The sequence below is a fragment of the Zootermopsis nevadensis genome, unplaced genomic scaffold (assembly GCF_977971745.1).
Source record: "Zootermopsis nevadensis isolate Lab colony 2312 unplaced genomic scaffold, Znev_1.0 Znev_ptg000021l, whole genome shotgun sequence".
Lineage (NCBI taxonomy): Eukaryota > Metazoa > Arthropoda > Insecta > Blattodea > Termopsidae > Zootermopsis > Zootermopsis nevadensis.
Genome location: NW_028259153.1, coordinates 14,835,095 through 14,853,438, shown reverse-complemented (window position 1 = coordinate 14,853,438; position 18,344 = coordinate 14,835,095). Strand labels below are relative to the sequence as shown.

The 18,344-nt window shown below is 39.6% G+C and overlaps 1 protein-coding gene and 1 long non-coding RNA gene across 11 annotated transcripts in view; both read left to right on the top strand.

Moving 5' to 3' along the window:
- LOC147873196 (uncharacterized) overlaps window positions 1-4,077 on the top strand; it is a 43,008-nt gene extending 38,931 nt beyond the window's left edge. Inside the window, exon 3 of the long non-coding RNA XR_015536097.1 lies at window positions 2,533-4,077. This is a non-coding gene — a long non-coding RNA (uncharacterized LOC147873196). The remainder of the gene's footprint in view (window positions 1-2,532) is intronic.
- Window positions 1-18,344, top strand: part of LOC110830226 (nucleolysin TIAR) — a 907,764-nt gene that overhangs the window by 405,148 nt on the left and 484,272 nt on the right. The window lies entirely within an intron of this gene.

The following is an 18,344-nucleotide window of genomic DNA, read 5'->3' as shown; positions in this document are numbered from 1 at the left end:
AATACATCGTCATGTTTTTGGCGCGTTTTCTTTTATTCCTAACTAAAATTGTAGTACAGCGAAGTGAAAACAGAGCCTGCCTCTAATTTCTCGTCTGACGTACGTCAAGGAAATTTTCACCTCTTCAGTTGCTGCCTTTTAAAGCTTGCGTCCTTATTATTGAGGTGTTCGGACGTAAATAACGTGGAGGGGATATTGGATAGGAGGATCCAATGCGGTCGGATTTTCTGGTTCTCTAACTCCTGTGGGTAAGACTCACAACCATAAATCACTGCAGGGGGAGGGCTAATCGAATGGAATGAATAAAAAATAAGCTTTAAGTAGAAAATCTGGATTGAGATCTACTTCTCTGAACTTGAGAAGGCAGGAGTAGTCGAGATTTTTCACGTCTGCGAAGAAGGAATGCCTTCTGCCTACGCATGTAAAACTTTTAGACTTTTGTACGTAATTAGGATTTGAGTTTCTCACGACGACGAGCATGAAGAAAGCTGCCTTTTGACTTGTAGCGTCTTGTAATGTGGTAGAGGTACTTGCTGCCTCCATCATCAGGGCCCTACGGCGCTACAATGCAACAGACAGCCATCTGTTTACATAGTTTTGTAGAGAGCTGCGCGTAAGTGTTTATTTTGCAGACGCCCGGTCTGTAACAACACTTGCAGCATCTAGACGTATGTTGGAGAAAATATTAAAATTTATCTTGAATTAGTGTATGAAATTGGGGGAATCGATTCACCCGGCTCAAGATTTTATCCAGTGGGAAAACAGGCAATAAAGGATGTACGTTCAATGTATGTTATGCAAGGAAGCAGAATAATCTTTATGTACTTTTTTAGTTGAAAATACCACTCTTAACCAATAAACCAGGTAGCCGAATTCGGTCTGTAATGTGGTCTGCATGAAAAGGCTTCCGTGGTGTTCATAGTCGCTCACTTGAGAACAGAGCAGCATCTAAACACTGGATAAAATTCGGACCATCACAGCAAAGATACTTGATACAGATTTTATAAACGCCAAGAAAACAGTCTATTGAAGAATATGAACTTTTTATCTCTGAATGACGTAAGCGTAAAGCAGTCTTACGAATTTTAAGTGGTTGTAATTGTTTATAAATGAAACATTAATTTCGTTTTTAACAATAAAGTGTGTAAAGATGAGCGCATATATTCGAAACTCGTGGGGCATCGCCAGTCAGAGAAAATTTAAAACGTATATTGTGACAGCAGTTCTTTGAAATTTCAGAACCGATTCGTCCACAGTTCTTTATATTGTTTTAAATATGCCTATATATAATGTTTGCAGCCGAATCGCTGTTACTAAATAACCAACACTGTACGACATCGGTATTAGTTGACGAAATCTGTGCAGTGAACACACACGACGGGCACATGCCGAACAGGTAGCGCGGCAAATTGCCGTCTGCACTGATGCTAGCCACCAGCTGGCACTGCACGAAAGCGCGGTTCACGCGATGTCTGCACGTTTATTAGAGCGTAGCAACAGGTAGTCAGGAAATCGATAAAGTAATACAATACGTGTACACCGATACGGTTTGAATAGACCTACATATTTTATTGGCATTAGAGCAGTGGCGGATGGATAGTTACGATAAGTAACATTCGAAATGTTCTTCTGCAGACATCGGCTCACTGTGAACTACACCCTCCCCCCAACTGCTTGCTTACATGTGGAAAGTGTTGATCAGAATTTTGTAACAAATCCGTTACAAACGTCTGATCACTGTGAACTGGTGTGTACTTTTTGTCATAATTTATTTGTTATAGTCGTCGGCTAGATGTAACGTTGTAACCTGGGTGAGATTTAAGGTTCTCACGGCTTCGGGGATGAAGTTGACTGTCATCTGCAATGTTGCACCATGTACTCTGATACAAGTTTACCGACGTTTCAGAGGTCCTTGCTGCCTCCAACATTAGGGACCTGACAGGACTGCACACAACTTCACAGAAGAGTATGATTTGAGGTTTTCACAGCGGAGAGTATGAAGATTTCTGTCTTCTGCGTTGTTGCGCCGTGTAGTATGGTAGGTATTTACCAACGTTTCAGAGGTCATACTGCCTCCGTCATCAGGGCGATGAGTATGAAGATTTCTGTCTCCTGGGTTGTTGCGCTGCCTAGTCTGGTAGATGTTAACCAACGTTTCAGAGGTCATACTGCCTCCATCATCAGGGCGATGAGTATGAAGATTTCTGTCTTCTGGGTTGTTGCGCTGTGTAGTCTGGTAGATGTTAACCAACGTTTCAGAGGTCATACTGCCTCCGTCATGATTGAATCGCCCTGATGATGGAGGCAGTATGACCTCTGAAACGTAGGTAAACATCTACCATACTACACAGCGCAACAACCCATAAGGCAGAAATCTTCTCAGAAGAGATCTTCCACCTATTGTTACAAACGACGTTTTGGAATTTTGCAACGTCATTTTACACGTTTCGATTAGTTTCCATTGGTTAATGCGAACTGCGTTCAGAATTTCGCAACCGCTTTCTTACAACTTGTTTTCCGTTTGTCCCGCAGGCTAGAACATTCATCCAGGTAGGGTCTGGCTTCAGACTGATGTGATGTGGCTTGCAGGAGCTCGAACTTTTTGCCTTCTGGTCAGGCGCGTTGCTACGTGGCCCTCCTGTCTGGGATCATGTGCCAAACTCCAGGACGCAGGACAAATTAGATGATGACGTCAGAGGGGCTGGGAGGAGCCCATCCCTAACTCGCCACTGTAGAGCGAGATGGGTGTGGCTGTCTGGAACTTCTTCTCCACAACCCCTTCTTTTGCATCCCCCATTTTGCCATCAGCTCCGATATCGCAGTCTGCTCTCCGTCTCTGACATGACATACCTACCCCAGTCGTCAATTTCTGCGCGAGCACATTGAACAGTGCCCTCTTGAAGCTGTGAAAAATTGTGTCAGTCGGGGGATTAGTTAACTAACCACGTAACAGATTATTGCTGAAAAAAATAGGCAGCAAACTGAGTTAACAACTATCTAGCCATGTTTCTAAGAGCCCATCAAACAACCGCTATAGACATCAGACTGCACACTGCTCATGCTACTTAAGTAAATACTTAACTGACTCCATGGAACAGAGTCTTTCTTACGGAGCTGATAGTGGTGCAGCTAATAAAAAATGTCCAGCCTTTTATGTAACCCTAAGGTTCGTAACCGTCTTCACAAAATTCCACCACTGTTTTCATTCTGAACCAAATGAATCGATTTCACATTTTCCCACCCTATTTTCTTAAGCTCTCACAAACAGCGTTAGGTCTTCCAAGTGACCACCTTCCCCTCGCGTTTCTCATCTTCATGTCCCGCTTTTATCGCCTTCCTTGCTTTGTTCGGTCTAATCATGTTTTTGTTTTTTTTTGGGGGGGGGGGATGATGGAGCTGGTTACGCGGTTATTTCAGTGAATAGCCAAATATGCGTATAACTATACAACTTTGTCTCTAAGAGGTGTCACATCGAATGTTGAAAATTATCCAACGCTCCGGCAAACATTGCGTTTGCTGAATTTTTGTTTAAGCAAGCCTCAGTGCTTAACATTTGCTAGCTCTAAAGGGTACATTAAATTACTGTTACTTCTTTCTGTCATTTTACACAGAATAGCCGTAAATGAAAAGTTTTTACGTTTTGTATATCAGCAGCGGCGATAGTCTGTATTTGTCGGTCCAGTAAAATAAAAAAAATGATTACCGAACGATGAACCCATCAGTTCCAGTTCTGTCTAATGGCTAAAGGTGTGTCAACGATTTTCGTAACTTATTCGAATGCGGTAGGATGTTATGAATCGCCTGTGATTCTTTTTCAAAAGGCAATGCATACGCCGACAGTCTTGTGACCCCACAAATTTTAAGAGTCCGAAAGAGGGCAGGCCTGCATTGGCATGGACGCGTACTACAAGTAGATCAGTGGTGGATGTAAGCAGTCTCCGGAGAATGGCCGAAATAAATGACGTACAGATTGAAGGAAAAGTGGGTGACATGAAAAAAGAATGGTGTTTCTGGAAGTACAGACGCATGTGTTCAGTGTGTAGTGGCATCTGAGGTTTGTCAATTGTCGGATTAAATCACCATATTATTATTATTATTATTATTAATTTAATAATCTGGATTAATACACTGCTCCCCTTTAATACAGTCACCCTCCGTCACTCCCCCCCTCACTTGCTCTCTACCCTCCCCCCCACCAAACGGTTGTATCGAGTTGTTTCGAGAGTCGACTTATCTGCGCAGTATCGATTCTTATTCTGCTTCAATGTATTGTATATGTGCGACACTTCCTATTTTGCCCACCAGGTGGCAACACCGTGTAGTATAAGGGCTTATTAATATTGACACTGCGTACGAATGTTGTGAACCGCACTTAAGCTATTTCGTATTAATCATGCTTTTAATCTGTAATCTGTGATACAACGTTTTATTTTATGTGCAGTCCAACATTTTAAGAATTGTAATCATCATTAGAACTTGTGTTATCAAGTGTTAGGATAAGGTAGACAGATTCAGATAACTTTGCAGAAACGTTAACATTTATTTATTATTTATTGATAGGTGAATATTGTACCGAAGGCAAAAGTAATAAAGGGGAAAAGTCCATTTTGTAACACATTTGCTGCTGATTTTGCGTGTGTGTAATACGGACACTTTCTTCTAAAATAATGTGCACGAGTTTATATTTGAAATTTGTTAAACCAGTGGTATAATCCAATCAGGATCGCTGGTCTGTGGACCGAATTTAGACCGTGGCCACCTAGACACGGAGATTGAATTTGAACCGCCCGCTCGTGACATTTGTTGTGCTAAAATGTTTCAGACAAGACAAAATACTTATTCGGGTTATTACCTGGTTCATTGTACTGAATAGTTTGAATAATGCTCTGAAGTTACACCACTGGACCATGTAAGTGGCTGTATCCGACGTCAGAGCCATGTAGAACCTTGAATAGCCTACATTTTGCCTGAAGAAGACGTCCCACTCGGTTCAGGGGCATGGAACAATGTTTTGTGCCTCCTAGTGCGGTATAGGATATTGTGTTACAGCGTTCAAGCATATAATTCAGTTTATAAAGTAAAGTATGCTATTTTATATGATATCGGAGTTACGGATAGGCAGATATATTCATGTAAATGACTTAAACTAGACAGAAATTGTCATTGTATTCTACACACAACTTGAGTAGTCAAATCACTTCACTTCTAAGCTGTTTGTATCGGCTTTCTATAATAGGGGAAATTTACATGCATTTACCATTCAAACCAGCCGTGTATATATGAACAGTCAGAACATTCTTATTCCCAACATATTGTCTTTTTTCCGTTTTTTATTTGCGGACCAATAATTGTTGGTCTCAAGAATCACAAATCAGACAAAACGTATGTTGAATAGATTTGTATCAAAATAGAGTCGTCTGACGTAAGTGTGATAAGATATGACCTTGAGAATTTCAAATACCAATATCTGGGAAACTAGTGGCCCGATTTTGTCATCACTTCCGTATGAACTTGAACTTTACGTGACCTCATATTGACATGAGTATGGTCAACCAGGAATTTAGGTTTGGTAGAAATAAGCTTCAAAATATATGACCTTGAGAATTTTAAATATATCTCTCTGGCACATAACCTAATCTAATCCAATACGCTGATCACATCTGACCTAAACTAAACTAATCTAAACTAATCCAACTTAACTCAAAGCACCCTAACATAAAGTAACATAACCCTACCTAGCCTAACCTAACGTAACTTAACCTAACTTAACTTAACCTAACATAACCTAACCTAACTTAACCTAACCCAACCAAACCCAACCAAACCATCATAACCTAACCTAACCCAACCCAACGTATTCTAACTCAACACAGTGTAGGCACCGAGTACATATTGCGACCTATACTTGACCTTGACACTTCCATTGCATATAAATGTCTGAAATACCACTCATATTCGTACAGTTCTCTATGTATATGCGTGAGAAAATAGTACTACGAATGACCTTGAAAACCTTTGTGGCCTCTCAAACAGTTTGCGTGATCTTGTCGTGGTCTTGCCATGTCCTTGACCCATCCGTGACCTCATTTTAACATGAGTATAGTCAACCGGGGGGAAATAAGTGTGAAAAGATATGACCTTAGGAATTTTAAAGATCTGTATCTCGCAAACAGCTCGGCAGATCTTGTTGTGACAACCATATGACCATGGCCTATACATGGCCTCATTTTGACGTGAGTATGGTTAAACAGCTATATACCGTTTGGCAGATATAAGCATGATACTATATGACCTTGAGAATTTTAAAGACCCGTATCTGAGAAACTAGTGGGCCGATTTTGTCGTGACTTCCATATAACCTTGACATATTCATGACCTCATTTTGACATGAGTATGGTCAACCAGGTATTTACGGTTTGGCAGACATAAGAGTGATATGATATGACCTTGAGAAACTTAAAGACCTATATCTCGGAAACTAGTGGATCGATCTTGTGACTACCATATGACCTTGACATACACATATCCTCCAGCTATTTACCGTTTGGAAGAAATAAGCTTGATAATATATAACCTTGAGAATTTTAAAGACCCGTATCTGGAAATCTATTGGGCCGATCTTGTTGTGACTTCCGTATGACCTTGACCTATACGTGGTTTCATTTTGATATGAGTATGGGCAACCAGGTATTCACCGTTTGGCAGAAATAAGTGTGAAAAGATATGACCTTGAGAATTTCAAAGACCAATACCTGGGAAACTAGTGGGCCGATCTTGTTGTGACTACCATATGACCTTTTCCTTTACCTGGCCTCATTTTGACATTAGTATGGTCAACCAGGTATTCATCGTTTTTGAGAAATAAGCGTGAAAAAATATGACCTTGAAAATTTCAAAGACAAATATCTGGGAATCTAGTGGGCGGATTTTGTCGTCACTTCTGTATGATCTTGACCTTTACGTGACCTCATTCTGGCATGAGTATGGTCAACCACGGATTTATGATTTAGCAGAAATAAGCGTGAAGAGATATGACCTTGAGAATTTTAAATACTTGTACCTGGCAAACTATTGGGCCGATCTCCTCGTGACTTCCATATGAACTTGAACATTTCATGACCTCATTTTGACATGATTACGGTTAACCAGGAATTTACGGTTTGGCAGAAATAAGCGTCAAAATATATGACCTTGAGAATTATAAAAACCTCTCTCTGGCACATAACCTAATCTAATCCAACACACTGATATCACCTGACCTAAACTAAACTAACCCAACTTAACCTAAAACACCCTAACATAAAGTAACATAACCTTACCTGACCTGACCTAACCTAACATAACCTATCCTAACCTGTCGTAACCTAATCTATCCTAACTTAACATAACTTAACCTAACCTAACCTAACCTAAGCCAACCGAACCAACCCATCCCAGTCTAACCTAACGTAACCTAACCCAACCAACCCAGCCGGACCCAACCTAACCTAACCTAACTTAACCCAACCAACCTTACCAAACCTAACCTAACCCAATCAAAAGGAATCTAACCGAGCACAATGTAGGCACGATATATATTACGACCTACACATGACCATGACACATCTATGACCTCTAAATTTTGTCTGCATTGTCACTCACATTCGTACAGTTCTCTGCGTGAGAAAATAGTTCTACGAATGACCTTGAAAGTGTTTGACTCCTCTTATTCTCAAAAAAATTGTGTGATCTTGTCGTGGTCTTGGCATGTCCTCGACCCATCTGTGATCTCATTTTAACATGAATATAATCAACCGATTATTCACGGTTTGGGGGAAATAATCGTGAAGAGATATGACTTTGAGAATTTTAACGATCTGTATCTCGCAAACTGCATGGCCTCATTTTGACATGAGTAATGTTAACCAGCTGTTTACCGTTTGTCAGATATAAGCATGATAATATATGACCTTGAGAATTCTAAAGACCCGTGTCTGGCAGACTATTTGTCCGATCTTGTCGTGAACTTGACATGACGTTACACACGAAATTACCAAACCTAATCCAACGCATATTGATCTGACCTGAATTAAACTAAACTAATCTAAATTAATCTAACTTAACCCAAAGCACCCTATCATAACGTAACTTAACCTCTTATTCTGAAACAGTTTGCGTGAACTTGTCGTCTTTACATGATCTTGACAAATCCGTGACCTCATTTTAACATGAGTATAATTCTTCCGGGTATTTACGGTTTGGGGGAAATAAGCGTGCAAATAAATGACCTTGAGAAATTTAAAGACGTGTATCAGGCAAACAATTGTGCCGATCTTGTTGTGACTTCCATATAAACTTGACTTATACGGGCCTCATTTTGACATGAGTGTGGTCAACCAGGTATTCACCGTTTGTCAGAAATAAGCGTGAAAAGATATAACCTTGAGAATTTGAACGACACATATCTGGGAAATTATTAGGTCGATCTTGTTGTGACTTCCATTTGACCTTGACCTATACTTAGCTTCATTTTGACAGAGTATGGTCAACCAGGTATTCACCGTTTGGCGTAAATAAATATAAATATAAATAATATACACTGAAAATCTTGCGTAAAACGAGTAGAATTGTAAGATTTGAGGTTTTCAGAGAGGTGAGTATGAAGATTTCTTTCTTCTGGGTTGCTGCGCTGTGTAATCTGGTAGATGTTTACCAACGTTTCGGAAGTCATACTGCCACCGTCATCAGGGCGATGCAGTATGACCTCTGAAACGTTGGTTAACATCGACGAGACTACACAGCGCAACAACCCAGAAGACAGGAATCTTCACGAGTAGAATTGTTTACATACCCTAATATTGGATAGTCATGTCGGGTGGATTCCCTGCCTCCGCGTTTCTTTCTTCTGGGATTCTCAATTGTTGTTTAATTAATGCACTACTGAAGAGTTGACAGTTGAAGATTGCATCTACTTTCTTTCTCGTTTCATCTCCTTATCTTTTCCTCCTACATTCTTTTTCTTTTAAGCATTTTGCATTTTAGACGTCGGCGTTTTGGGGCTAATCTTCTTCAATTGTTTCCGTTGCATACATTTGAATCCAATTATTAAGTCCATGATGGCAGCTCTTTCGTCTCGCTGAAGTTGTGTTGGTTTGTCTTTTGTATTTTTCTATTTCTTTTTTTTTATGTTTCCAGACCTGGGATATAAGAACCATGTAACCAGCACATATTATGCAGTCAGGCAATAGGTACTATGTTCACAGTAAGTTAATTAAGTAGTAGGGTTGTGAATTAACGAACCCGTTAGAAAGTAGGTTAACTAATTATTCCGACACACATTCTCTTATTATATTAAGTCAGAAATTGTCTCAGGTAGTTACTGAGATGTTGAGACTATCACGACACCGAATTATTCATCCAGACGTACACTGAGTCGGTCAAATGGTTAGCCATTCGTTCTTACATTAACTTAGTTAATTATTCGGTTCTTGGACTGAAAAATAAATTCTACCACAAATACGATATTACGATGTTCTAGTTATGGGAAATGACATGCTGTAGGCTGTGCAGAAGTCGGGGGGATGGGGAAAGAGTGAAGTCTGTTAAAAAGTGACGCAGAAAGCAAACAGAAAAGGTAACAGAGTAAAGAAAGACAAAGGAAGTAATGAAGTTTTACCAGGCGATCAGCCGTGTGAGAATGGAGTTATAATCAAACGTTTCGGACACTCTCTGCCTCATCATGAGGAATGATTGTCTGGGAATACTTAATTGAATTCAGTCACCGTAAAGGCTTCGGATCGTACGCAAATTCAAGGAAACCAGTAAACAAAAGACAAATACAGACGAAAGCACAGAGAGGCGTGAAAACAAAAGAAAGATGTAAATAAGAAAAGGGGGAATAGGAATGAGAGAGAAAGAAAGAAAACAAATATGGAAGCAAGTAATAGGTAAATGGAAAGGGATGAATTAGAAAGAAAGAGAAAAGAAAGGAATATAAGTATCAGAAACAGAAAGTTTTCCCTGAAAATAACACCACTGCCTCTCCCTTCAAGAAATTAAAACTATATAAATATGGATAACAAGGACGGTAATGTCGTGCTAATTGCCTGTTAGGTCGCCATTGTGTACCACGTGATAATATCGACCGCTGCACGTTTGCTAAAGAACGAACGTTACAAGCATTCGTGTTTGGCGACGTTCATCTAGGATTTCGAAAAGTGACTCCAGCGAATGTTGTGTATTCTTTGAAGAAGTTCCATAAACCCGCGTTTTCGATGGTGGAAGGTTAAGAAATACAAGGACATTATTTTCTCTGGTTTTCTAATGCACATGCAAGGTATAGAAATTCGTCAGTTAATTGACAACTTTTGAGGAAAACACACACACGGACGTAATGATATATTAAACCAGTGTACCCTTACAAAATCAGAATTCCTCGGAATAACTTATGACGCATAGTTTCCTTTAATTCAAAATCTTTTTTGCAAGACCAGCGAGATAATGATGATTGCTTTATATAACCTCCACTAATACTCATTACAACTGCGTTACATTTGTCATGCATGGGCTCAAAATGCGATATTGTTGTTATGTTTGTAATTGTTAGCCCATAAAAGTGTCGAGTAGAATTTGTAGGCATGATTATGATCATCCATTTACAAAATTTCGCTTGCCTAGTTCCTATGCTTTATTAGTTATTACTGTCAAACTGAAACCTAAATAAATTTCCCTCGTCCGCTACGTTGTTCAGCAGCCTAAAAAAATTGCACATTTCCTGAACATCTGTTACCTCAAAACTTTTCATGACCTGCATTATGTGGCGCTAGTGACGGTAGCACCTCATTAAATTTAGACGACCGTCGTGTTGGTATTATTAATGACAGAAATTTGGTGTGATGTACAATGGCATTATATTAATATCAAGGTTCAAGAACAGCCATCAATTGTCGATGTTGGTCCTCTGGCTTGTAAAGCTGTGTGGACTCGAATGAAGACACCGACGTTTCGGAGAAGCATGCTGCCTCTATCTTCAACCCTGAAGAAGGACTCGAAGGTGATACCTGGAATATACTGTCTCCATATTCAGTCCCAGTGATGGAGACAGTATTTTTTCTCCGAAACGTCGGGTCTGCATAAGAGTTCACATGGCCTTACAACCCAACTACAACGTCGACATCTTTACCACCGGAAGAACCTGTAGATCCTGTATAATACATATTTGATTGTTAAGGTTTATTACAGAACATAAACGTAACAAGCCAGTAATGCCATTTTTTAAATAGAACAAAAATTACCTCGCATTATATGAACGTATAAGGGTTGAAAGAGGAACGCAATATTGCCACTGCACTGTGTTTAGTAAGACATAATGTAATTATGGCCTGCAGCTAATTCATTGCTAGCCTGTTTGTGGGACACTATATTTATTCAGCAATCACCCCACATTATTATGTTGTTATGAAGCCGAAGTACAATCAAAATCGATTAATCGAAAAGCACGCAATTCTCGTTGGCAAACAAACTAAACACTATAGCCCTCGTCTGCAGGTGCCTTACATGATCATTAAATTGTGTTTTAGGTTTGTTAATGCATAACTTTCGCGAGAACAGAGTTTCAGTGCCGTATAATAATTAACAATACAGCATTTAGGATCATATTTCGAGCTCAATTCGTCGCTTTTATAACCTCTAAAATGCGAAAAATGTTGTTAAAACATAGGAATCATTATGTTACCAAAGCTGTCAAAGGCCCCGTCTTCACAGTTGTTACGTTAATATATATGCCTTCACAGTTCGTTAACGGTTTCTGAGTTATTTAACGACACTGTATCACCTGCATAGTTAATTTAATGTGTACTGAAACAAAACTTTGTGTATAATGAATTAGAAAAGGTGTGAAAAGTAGCTTCAGTGCCCCATATTAAGACAATAAACCACAGTCTTGTTATGGAAGTTGATATAAACAACGTGTACTCTCAATCAGATTATTTTACAGAGTCGTTCTGTTTACTTGTAGCACTAAAATTTTTTAATGTACGTAGTGTTCTAATGTGTTTTTCTAGTAGAATGATAAACGTGATGTCCCTGTGAAAAGTGTGAAGTTCTCGGTTTATAGGCGACGATTAAAGCGACATTGAGTCTAAAATACTATGTAGAAGACTGTGTGTTGATTGGTATTACATACATTTACAAATTATGTAGGAGGTTTTTTCAATGCATTAACAACAACGTGTTGTTAATGCATGACGACAGTGTGATTCTGTGATCATGTATCTGTCAAATGAAATATTTTCATAATTTACAGTTTTGAAATTATGCATAGAAATTAACCAACTAAGTTGTATAATCAGAGCTACTAATTTATAGTTTCATCAAGCTTTAACATGCAAAGACAATCATTGCAAGGAAATTAGATGGAATAAATCCTTTCGAGAGCTATCTGTCTAACCAGCTGCGTGAGTAGAGGCCCTGCTTTGGAAGCTGTTAGAACACCTACCTAGTTAAGAAAATTTCCCCCAATAGTATCGAACCCGAATGTTCATTATCGTGTTCGGAAGAGTTCCACTAGTCTCTGGTCTGAGTCAGATGAATCCAGTTTACACCCCGAACCTCACTTCTGTAATGTACATTTTAATTTTACCTTATCCAAGCCTAGGCCTTCAGAGTAATCTTTTTCCTTCAATTTTTCCGAAATTTTTGTACTTTTTGTCTCCGCACGCTCTATTTGTCCCGTCCTTCTTGATTTGATTATATATATGAAATTTGATATGATGATATACGATGAAGAGTAACAAATGAATGGAAATCCTGATTATGCCAGTTTGTCTACCCTCATGTAAATTCGTGCCTCTTAGTCTCCTTAAGAGCCCTGTTAACAGTGAGTAAGAATTTTAAAATTTCTGAAGTTTAATTTAATGGGTTGAACTCTACCCCATATAGTTATGTACACAATGTGAAAAGTTTAACCGAATGTGATGTACATGCATCTTTATTTTGATAGGGAGTTTGTTTTCCACCTGTAAAGCATTTTGCAATAAACACGTTTGTCTGGTGTAGACACAAAGTTTATTTGAAGTCCCTCTCTTGATATTCCGCTTCAGCGGAAGAAAGAAGCGCACACCACTTGTTCAGGACTTCCCGTCACGTTGTCTATTTTTGTCATTGAACCCCCTCCCCACCCCTTCAAATAAAACAGATTCGGTCATACGAGCTGTCTGCTTAAAGTACAGATAGGACAAAAACAGTTTTCCCAATTTTTCACTTAAATTACAAGCTCATGCATAATACAAACTGGCGTATTTGTGATACGTATTAGGCTGTTGTTTGCCATTTTGAACTGTTTCTCACGGATGATCTGTTATTTACAAGAAGGAATTTATAGGGCGTGTACATCATGTTTCGAAGCCAGTCCCTAGGGACATCCTATGCCGCACATGGAAACAGAAGCTTCAACTGAATATGCGCGAACGAATATGCATTGATTATAATTTGATTATAGATTTCAAAATAACACTTTACATTTGTAGTTAGCTAGAACGCCACCAGCTGTGCTGTGATCGTGGGGCTAATCGTGTTTGCATGTTGGTGTAGTCTGTTGAAATCAGTACACGGCGCCTAACTCAATTCCCTGTCCCCCTCTATATCGATGTGAATTTCGGTTATTGAATTTGCATATGGGCTTTTCACTGTGCGACTGTCCAATCGCTTATGTCTGTAGCCTGTTTTCAAATGTTTCGACTTGATATTAGGCTGTTTTCTCCAACCATTCCGTGATCTTGAGTGAATGCTCCTCTTCCTACTGAGATGTAGCTTGTCATTAGGCTAATTGGCTCTGTTGGTGTCGTAGTATGACAAATATGGCGATCGAAACTGTTTCTATTCGTTGTATTTCTGCAGTTACCCACGAATCAAGTACACAAAAACTTGACTGTCGAATGTAACGCTGCTTCTCGTTTTCACTGGGAATGTGTTGCGGAGTGTATTTTGTCGATCCAATAGTCCCTTGTTGCACTAAAAGGACGGGCGCTGCAGTCCGCGACGCCACGTAGTTCCTCAGCGTTGTCGTGAGAGGGCTCTGAGGTGACATCCGGAAATACGGAGATGTGCTTAGTATGGATGTCACGTTACACAGATCGTTTGCACAATAAGGATGCTTTTACAATGGCTGGCATTTTGTGCAAATATCCAGACAATTCAGGCTTTCTACTGCCTTTTCTCCCACTTATTTTAAATGTATATTAAATACAAAGTATTGGAAGTTGTTTGTTGAATTTAATATAAGAAATTCGTGTGAGGTTCCAACTTTTGATATGAAAGTCATTTATACAAATGTTTCTTTTCGTAGCCTAATATCAGGAAGAAATCTTTTTATCGACGTTATCTTCTTATTTTCCAACACTGTTATTCTTTCATCTTCCGTCTTTCAAAGAGCGTTGTCATATAATTCTGTACTGCACACTGTCACGCGTAGAACGAATGTGCGTGCCGGGTTGCATATATTGCTCCTGCTAGAAGGAGAACGAAACACAGTGCAAGGAACCATAAGCCCGTATTGTTCTTTTACTAAATTTCCTTCCAAATCGTGGGGACCGAAGACCAGATGCTACAGTGTTCATTGTTTGCAGTACACCCTCCAGTGATTAGAGGGTCAGGCTGTCGAACACCGGGTCTTGTTCACTTCGGAGGCCCGAAATGAGTCACAGGTCTGTAAATGAGCACCTCGATGGAGCAGAGTCTTTCTTGAGAAGGGTATAGTTGCTCTGCTAGTCAGGAAATGTTCTGCCTTTTATGGTGACCGTCTGCATCTTTATGCTGCCTCGTTTCGTAAACATTCGCCTGTTACTCAAATTTGGAGCGGAGATAAACACGAAACAGCAGCAAATGTAAGTAAAAATGCTTTTTGCACTTTCAGAAAGTAATTTAAATACCATTCGTTGCGCAGTCTACATAATTTCTTCTTTTGAGAATATTTAGCCAAATTTGAGTGTACATTTTCTTACCAAGGCGATGAATCGCCCTGATGACGGAGGCAGTATGACCTCTGAAACGTTGGCTAACATCAACCAGACTACAGAGCGCAACAACCCAGAAGACGGAAATCTTCATACTAATTCATCGCCCTGATGACGGAGGCAGTATGACCTCAGAAACGTTGGTAAACATCGACCAGACTACACAGCGCAACTACCCAGAAGACGGAAATCTTCATATTTTTAATCGCCCTGATGACGGAGGCAGTATTACCTCTGAAACGTTGGTAAACATCGACCAGACTACACAGCGCAACAACCCAGAAGACAGAAAGCTTCGAAGTAATTTATCGCCCTGATGACGGAGGCAGTATGACCTCTGAAACGTTAGTTAACATCGACCAGACTACACAGCGCAACAACCCAGAAGACAGAAATCTTCATACTAATTTATCGCCCTGATGACGGAGGCAGTATGACCTCTGAAACGTTGGTAAACATCGACCAGACTATACAGCGCAACAACCCAGAAGACAGAAATCTTCATACTAATTCATCGCCCTGATGACGGAGGCAGTATGACCTCAGAAACGTTGGTAAACATTGATCAGACTACACAGCGCAACAACCCAGAAGACAGAAATCTTCATACTAATTCATCGCCCTGATGACGGAGGCAGTATGACCTCTGAAAGGTTGGTAAACATCGACCACACTACACAGCGCAACAACTCAGAAGACAGAAATCTTCATACTAATTCATCGCCCTGATGACGTAGGCAGTATGACCTCTGAAACGTTGGTAAACATCGACCAGACTACACAGCGCAAAAACCCAGAAGACAGAAATCTTTATACTAAGAATCGCCCTGATGACGGAGGCAGTTTGACCTCCGAAACGCTGGTAAACATCGACCAGACTATACAGCGCAACAACCCAGAAGACAGAAATCTTCAACAGAGGTGTGCTTGGTTTTTCTGAACCGAGTGGATGCTCTAGATTTATTTTCTGCCCCTACTAAATACCATGAGCCTATTCAGGGACTTGCACGGCGAGGCTGGTACGTTTAATGTTTTGAGATCCAATATCTGTAATGCTTCTTTTTGTTGTGGTGCAATATATTAGTAAAACTTAAAGAAGATTGCGCTACGCGATTTATTGCGTCTTCTTAAAAAGCACTGTTCTCAATTGCTATTGTACAGTGGATGTAGGATAATGGAATTCTCACTGCTATGCACGTTTGCTTTCTTCTTTGTCTCTGTTTCTTTGTTTCTGTATGTTGCCCTACGATGGGCTTTAAAGTAGATTAAGTTACATTATAATCTCACCCGTAGAGCGTAGTAGTTGTATGCACAGTGTTCAAGTCTTGACACATTTGTTGCAATAAATCAATAGTTGAGTGACTGTCTTTATGCAATTACTTATAGGAAGGAACTTCCCTTATATTTTTAGTTTTTTGTCAATATGTGTTTCGTATGTCGCTCCAGAGTCATAACCGTAGGCCTATGGGTTTGTATGCATTTTATTTTTATAAATGAAATGAGTTTCAAGTCACTTTTCGCCATTAGTATGCATCCCACGTCTTTTCGAACTTCTCTTCCTCTATATTTTACAAATTTTCGACGTTTGTAGGGATTTGCCCTCGAGACACGTCTTGATCACAGGAAAGATCGGTTACTGGTTTCCTCTTGGTCAGCATGCCACGGTCTCATGAACAGAACGTGATCTCCATTTTATATAGTTACTTCGATCATTAGCTCTCGGTATGGTTCGTGAGCTGCTTGAAATGTTCCTGTGGTCTTTGCTGCAAAAGTGTATAGTGGCGAATGTTTTGTGCTACTGTTATTTTAAAATAAATTAACAATTAAAATTATACTTAAATCCTTTATTTATTTGTCTTAAGATATACTTTAAAGTCTGTTCTAATTCGATAGTTTAGCTGCTTAGACATGAAGTTCTTTTGCCTGTGACGTAATGTGTACAAAACCTGGTCTGTTACTTAAAGCGAACAACGGTCAGAATGGTCGTGTTCGAGATCAGGAGAATATTTGGAACTGTTACTGACGAAGTGGTTAGAGGCTGGATAAAACTGCATAATGAGAAGCTCCACAGTTCTTTTCTTCTCACTACGATTATTACAATCAAATGAAGAAGAATGTGATGGAAGGGGCAAGCAGATCGCTCGGGGGAGATGGGATACACATTTTTATTGTAAAATCTCAAGGGAAGATAGCAGTCGGAAGAAGAAGGAGTAAATGGGTGGATGATATTAGAGTAGATCTTGGGTAAGTAGAGTTTGTTGGTATGGATTTGATTCATGAGGCTCAGGACTTATGTGAACACGGTAATGAAACATTTGGTTCAATAAAACTTGGGATATTTATTGTCTAGATGAGCTGCACGAGAAAGCCTGCTTGATGGAGCTACTGAGTTGGTTAGAATTTTGTTGAAGAGCGTGTGGGTGAAGATTATACAAGTGTGTGTCAATAATAACAGGTAGGGAAACAGCAGAAAAGTTATTGTGTGTGAGAAATACGTTGTACATGTGATATTCCATGCGCGGTTATATTTAACGACGCCGTTTTTAGCTCGGTTAATTACATACATCACATGAGATTACAGAATGATAATTAATTAGGAAGAATTTGGAAGCGGGCAGTCGTGGCCTATTTGAAAATTCTAACCTAGCACTTAAAATAGTTCAGAGCTGTTCAGATGGCCGAGATTTCTACGTTCTTGGGGAACCTGAAATTTCATTGCCGTGTCAGAAGATCCCGTCTACTTCTATGTCTAAGTAGTCTTTTACCTTGAGCTTTTCCTACTAAGTTCTTGGATATATTTCTCATCTTTTGAAGTCATACTGCGTGTTCCTTCTATCTCATCCTTCATTTTATCATCTTCAGTCAGTGCAGCCGATAACACGATCCTGGCATATCCCGTATATAAGTTAAGATTGTTACTGCTACAGCGACCTGCTCGCTGAGTTGGTACAACTTTTTAATTACATTGCGATGTTGGGAGTGGCGTTCCACGGTCGAGTTAGCAGGCTGTTATGGTGTGTGCCGACACTTGTCATTTCATCGTGGAAAGCTGCTGTTTGATGTTTGCTGACGAATAGGAAGGGGGTAATTATATATATTGATGTCATGAACCACGAATTGCGATGGCTTCATGAGTAATGTGCATGAAGATGGGGTTTAATACTACATTTTCTTTAACCATTAACCGTTGAATGTTGTTTTTATGCGTAAATAAACATTCTTTTGTCTATCCGACGTTAAGAAAACAGTGAAAGGTAGAAGTGAGTAATAAAAGAGACCAGATACAAAACATACCGTATGGTAAGTTCATAGCCAATACACAGTTGAGTTTTTAAACTACTTAATGTTTAGTTG